The sequence below is a fragment of the Nannospalax galili genome, unplaced genomic scaffold, assembly GCF_000622305.1.
Source record: "Nannospalax galili isolate Female #2095 unplaced genomic scaffold, S.galili_v1.0 scaffold680, whole genome shotgun sequence".
In the NCBI taxonomy this organism is placed as follows: domain Eukaryota; kingdom Metazoa; phylum Chordata; class Mammalia; order Rodentia; family Spalacidae; genus Nannospalax; species Nannospalax galili.
This window is the reverse complement of record NW_008348218.1, coordinates 3,846,348-3,852,533: the sequence shown is the minus strand read 5'-3', so window position 1 is coordinate 3,852,533 and position 6,186 is coordinate 3,846,348. Positions and strand designations below refer to the sequence as shown.

The 6,186-nt window shown below is 43.8% G+C and overlaps 1 protein-coding gene across 5 annotated transcripts in view; it reads left to right on the top strand.

Moving 5' to 3' along the window:
• The first annotated feature begins 56 nt into the window (after positions 1–56).
• The window catches only part of Wrn (WRN RecQ like helicase), a 135,191-nt gene continuing 129,061 nt past the window's right edge, over positions 57–6,186 (top strand). For 2 of the 5 annotated variants that reach the window (XM_029569246.1, XM_029569247.1), the window contains exon 1: positions 58–639. The gene's annotated coding sequence lies outside the window, so the exon portion shown is untranslated. Of the gene's footprint in view, positions 640–6,186 lie in introns of all 5 variants that reach the window. The other 3 variants (XM_029569248.1, XM_029569245.1, XM_008844934.3) reach the window with 3 other exon arrangements.

Sequence of the window (6,186 nt, the reverse complement as noted above, 5' to 3'; positions counted from 1 at the left end):
GCCGCCGCCGCCGCCGCCGCGCCTCCTGCGGCCGCTGCCTGGATTCGGGTCCCGGCCCGACACCACGGGGAGGGGGCGGGGAGCTGCCGGCGCGGGGCGGGCTGCGGACCCCGCCTCCCCAGCCGCTCGCAAGAGGGAAGAGGGGTCTCAGGCTCTCCCCGAGGGCGCGCCCTGACAGGAGCAAACGAGCGAGGAAGGGCGGTGCGTGCGAGCTGGCTGGCGAGGTGCGTGGATGGGAATGACAGGCTGGCGGGAGCGCTCCGACTTCCCGGGATTCCACCGGGATGGAGGACTCGGGCTGCTCACTCGCACCTCGCCGAGACTACATTTCCCAGAACGCTAAGCGGCGGCCAGCTTTCGCGCATGCGAGCTGTGCGGGCCGGCCAGGATGGCTGGTGGGAGGGACACGGCGGCCGGAGAAGTTTGGGGCGGGGCCGCGGGCGCGAAGTGGCCTAGGGCGGTCCCCCAAGCTGAAGCGTAGGGAGACTGCCCGGTGTGGTCCCGCCGAGTCCTCTGCTGCGCGGGAATAAAGGAGCAGCTATGATGCCTGGTGTGAAAACCTGGGTTGCAGGCTTTGGTGCTGTGGCCGGCCACACGTCATCCCGCTGAAGAAGACCCGTTGATCTGGCTCTTTTCGGGGTAACGTGTCCTCCCGTCTCCTGCTGCCCCTCTCTGTACCCTGGGTATAGCCTTCTTAGCCTTCTACATACGTCGGGCCCCTGGGGTTGCTCAGGCCGGTGGGACAGACCCCGGCGCTGTGCTGGGGAAATCCTAGAGTCGAAGCCTTCCTCCTCCTCTCTGCACTGGGAAGAGGCCCTCAGTGCCCCCGGCTTCCTCCCGGCTTCCGCCCGCAGCGGACTTCCCCGCCCCTTCCGCCCTCAGCTGGCTAGGCTGCTGCCTGGGGCACCCCAAGGTTTGGCCTTCGTCTGCGGCCTGTTGCCCACAAAACTAAGCCTTGGGAAAACAACCCGCCTTCCATGATTGTGCAGATTTTGTCAAATCTCCAGAGTTCAAACCATTGCACGATTGGCTCTTTTTCTTGTTGCATCTGGCTTGCTCTTACAGTCGTGATGTGCAAAACGCTGAAGAGGGCAAAAACATCTTTAGGATGCTAATTCAGGAGTCCCCAAATCGTAGTAATTTAGGCTTTTTTTAGTCCCCTTGGTTTTGTCGAGACCCTTGTTTTTTTTGAGACAGGGTTCACACTAAATAGCCAGGCTGGCCTTACACTTGTAGCCAGGCTGGCCTGGAACTGGAGACAAACCTGCTTCTGCTGGGATTACAGGAATGAATTCCCACTGACCTTGTATTACAGACTATACAAATGGGGTTCAAGTGTGGCATGGATGGGGCAGTTCAGAACTTCCTGGCATTGAATACTAGTACCTTCCCCTCCTCTCACCGAGAAGTTTGAGTTGAGAACTGTAGGAAGAGGTCACCTTGTGGCTATCTGAAAGAAAAGAAAGTGCGAAGTCGAAGTCCACAAGCGAGCCTGTTAGTCAAGGAGCAGAGTAGGAGGCCAGTTAGTGAAGATCAGACAGGGAAGCGCTAAGGAGAGATTGTGTAAGACTCTTCTGGAAATTTGGTGTGTCACTCTGAGGAGATGAGAAACTGTTGGAGAGTTGTCAGGGAAACAACTTTATCTGAATTAGCCCTTAAAAATTATAATAAAAATGTATAACAAAATAGGGATATTAATTTCACCCGACATCTTGTGCAAACTATTTCCGATTTCCAAAACTACTGCTTTTCTTCAGTGCGGGAATTGCTTTTGCTAGATACCTAGTCTAGTACTGAGCTACACCCTGGCCCTAGTTCCAAAATCTTTTCACCATCCTAAGCAGAAACTCAGGGACCATTAAGTATTAATTCTGCTGTCTCCTTTCCCAAGTTCCAGTAGCCTGTAATAAACTTTTCTCTTATGAATTTTCCCATTTCAGATATTTCATGCAAATACAATAACAAATATTTGTCCTTTTGTATCTGGCAGCTATAACTTATGTTTTCAAGGTTCATCCATGTTGTGGTTTATATCAGAACTTAATTCTTATTTTAAGGGTGAATAATAATCTGTATATATTTTGCTTGTCCAGTTTCTTCCTCTCTTTGGTTATAGTGAATACTGCTGCTGTGAACATTGATGTGTATCTGTTTGTGCCCCTGTTTTCCAAAATTTATATATGTATATATTCTCATATATATATATATATATATATATATATATATATAAATAAATATACTTCTTGGATCATATGATAAACTTTTGTTCAGCTTCTTAAGTAACTGCTGAGCTTTCCCATGGGGTGATGTGCAAATGTTCCAGTTTCTCCACATCTTTGTCAAAAACTTTCTACCCCACCTTTTGATTCCTTGGGATCATGTGTAGTGGTTCTTATTGTTTCAATTTGTATTTCTTTAATGACTAATGTTGCTGAGCATCTTTTCATATGTTTAATGGCTACTCTTTGCCCATTTTTTTAAAACTTAAACAAATTTTTTATTTTTTTTATTTTATGTGTATGCGTGTATTACCTGCATGTAGGTAAGTGCACCTGTGTCATGCAAAGCCTGCGGAGGTCAGAAGAGGCTGTTGGATCCCCTGGGAGTGGAGTTACTGAGAGTCGTTAGCTGCCATGTGGGTGCTGGGATTTGAACCCAGGTCTTCTGCAAGAACAACCAGTGTTCTTAACTGCTGAGCCATTGTTCCAGCCCCTCTTTGTCCATTTTTTATAATTGGGTTAAAATATTTTTTCAGTTGTGGAGATAGTCATTTGAATATGAAACTTTTATCAAAGTTTTTAATAAAAAGACAGTTACCATCCTGACTCAGTTCAGAGGTGCCATCTACAGCAAAGCTAGTGAGAAACCAGGGGCTAATATTACTCAGCTGTGTGACCCCTCCCACACACAAATTGTGGTTTTCTTTTCTTTTCTTTTCTTTTTTTTTTTTTTTTTTTTTTTTTTTACTGGGGGAGGGGAATGTTGAGACAGGGTATTGCTATATAGTGCAGACTGTCCTTGAGTTAAGATTCCTGTCTCTGTGTACCAAGTACTGGGATTATAGCATGCTCTGCCATACTGGGCCTTTTCAGTTTTTGATAATGTTGATTACTCAAAGTTTTAAATTTTGATGAAGTTCCACTTATTATTTTTTAATTATTATTTATTTATTTTTGAGACAGGGTCTCACTTTGTAGACTAGGTTGGCCTTGAACTTACAGAGATCTGCCTGCCTCTGCCTGTACTGGGATCAAAGCTGTGGGACTACACCTGACCTGAAGTTCAGTTTATTTCTCTTTAGCTGCTTGTGTCAAATCTGAGAATTTATTGCTGGGCGTGGTGGTGCATGCCTTTAATCCCAGAGGCAGGCGGAGCTCTGTGAGTTCAAGGCCAGCCTGGTCTACATAGTGAATTCCAGGCCAGCGGGGGCTACAGGAGACCCTTTCTCAAAAAAAAAAAAAAAAAAAAATTATTACCATATCCAGTGTTATGGAGATTTTCCTCTAAGAGGTTTTTGACTTTCGGATTTTAGCTCTTATATTTGAGTTGCTGGTATACTTTAATTTTTGAAACTGATGTGAGCCAAGTGGTCCAATTTCATTCTTTTGCGTGTTGATTTTGTAGAAATCAGAAGATTTTTTACTTTCTTGGTTAAATTTATTTCTAGATGTAGTTTATATTTTAAATGCTGTTGTAAATGAAATTGCTTTCTTTAAGACTGTTCATTTCAGTGTATAGAACAGTTGGTATTTCTGTGTTGATCTCTGTAACTTTGTTGAACTTTTTGTTTTTTGTTTTTTATTAGCTCTTGTTAGCTTTCTTGTCAGGATTTTGTGGGATCATGCTGTTAGTGCAGATAGTTTACTTTTTCTCCAATTTAGATGCTGTGTTGGCCAGGCTTCTCTAGAGGAACAGAACTAATAGAATGAAATATTAAAAGGGATTTATTAGATTGGCTTACATGGTGTGGGCTGGGTAGTGAACAGTGGTAGTCTTCACACTGGAGAGGCTGAGAACTCAGTAGGTGCTCAGTACATGTGGCTGCATGCTTCAGTAGTCTCAACCCAGTGCTGAAGGCCTGACTGATTCTTGGAGAGTCACTGGTCTTCAGTCCGTGTTGGAAGCCTGAAGAAGCTGGGTTCTGATGTCTGTTGCTGGAGCCGTGACAGCAGCAACAGGATCCATGAACTTTCAAACAGGATAAGGTAAACTTACAGCATAAATGAGCTCTCCAGAGGGATGCGAAGGCAAAGAGGCAAAAGGCAAGGTTTTTCTCTTGGACCTCATGTGATCTGGCTGCCATTGGAATGTGCCAACCATATTTAGGCTTGATCTTCCCACTTCAAATAACCTGACCAAGAGAGCCCTTTAGAGATGTGCCCAATGTGCTTATCTACTGAGTCCAGATCCAGTCAAGTGACAACCAAGATTAACTATCACAGACGGCTTTTCAAAGAGCTCTGTAATTTCTCTGGCTGAAACTTTCAGTACAATGCTAAATAGCAGTGGTAAAAGTGAATATCCTTAAGGAAAATCCATGTTTCAGCATGGAGTATGATGTTGTCTCTCTCTTTTTTAAAATGTGTTGTGTGTAGATTATTTTTTAACTCATTTTTAATTGATTTTTTTTCTTTTTTTGTATTTCATACAGAACATCCCAAACAATCTTATTCATCTTTATACCTGCATCCCAAACCCTTCCATAGCACCCTCCCAACACTGGAGCCCATACACTCTGTCATCCTTGTTACTGTCCACTGTGTTGTCAGTGCCACCAGCCGTTTCCCAGTGCAAGTCCATCTGCTGAATCTAGTCAGCCTATCTAGAGTTCCTTGTTTTAGGAAGATCAGCTTGTCCTCATCTAGCAGCAATCAGTTGCCAACATTCCTTTAGGTAAGATTGGGGTCTGCTGTTCATTTTCCCAATTCTATGCTGGGTTACTATCTGGGAGTCCCTTGGGCCACCCTGGCCAACAACTCAAAGGAAGGTATCTCCTGTCTAGAATTGTTTCTTGTTATGTAGCCTTTAGCTATACACGTGGACTCTTAAAGAAATATACTGATCACTTTAATCTTTCCTTATACTTTCCTTTTGGGTGTTTAAGATCATGTAGTTGACCCAGATTAACTAATTTATTTTTACTCTTAAAGTTGTTTGAGGATTTGTTCCTCAGGGGTCACGTGGGCTTGGGAGGAGCCACTGGATCCTTTCTTTTACCAGTGCCATCTATGTGAACATAAGTCAAAGCGCCTGGCTTTATTTTCCTCTCTGTTGATCCTCCTCTTTGTAGACTGGACACTGGTTCAAGTCCATCTGGTGGGGTCTCCACGGCCTCCTTGATCAAGAGGACAGGTGACGCACCACAGTTACAGGACATTTTGAGATATGCTTTATAGTCCCCTGGAACTTAAGTCGACCTTGGAGGGCAAGTAGTGAAAACTGTCCTTTAAGTCCCTCTGACCAGATTAGAATAGGCCTCAAAGTATGGCTGTTAAACATCCAAGTTAGTTCCACCAGTCTGGTACTTTTAACTACCATGCGCTATGTAGATAAAGCTTGGGCAATAACCAAAGGTTCTCAGATAACCTTTACTAGACACATATTATGTTCCTTGAGCTAGTTGTATGTATAATTTGTTCAATAGGTTGTTGGGCTAATATGGCTCCATGGTTTTTTTAAAACTAGCTATTTATCTCTCTCACTGTCTAACCCCTCCACCATGGTTTCCCCATTTTTCCCATTTCTCCCTTAATAATACCCTTCTCCTGTGGTCCCTCCTCTTTTGAGCACCTTCTTTCCCTTTATCCCCAAGGTTCCTTGTATAACCCTCCCTCCCCCCCATATAAATAACCCAATTTTTATCCATATCTCCCTTAATAACACCTGTATTTCCTACTGTTCTTCTTTCTCAGGTTCTTTCTTTTCCTTTACCTCCCTGGTTCCTTTTCATTATCCTGGTTTCTGTAGTTATGTCTGGATACATGCTCATATACAAGGATTTGGTTCTAGGATACACATATGATGGAGAGCATATGTCATTTTTTTATGAGTCTATGTTACTTCACTTAGTGTAACAGTTTTTAGTTCCATCCATTTAACTTCAAATTTCATGATTTTATCTTTCTTTACTGCTGAATAAAACTCCATCGTATAAATGAACCACATTTTCATTATCTACTCATCAAT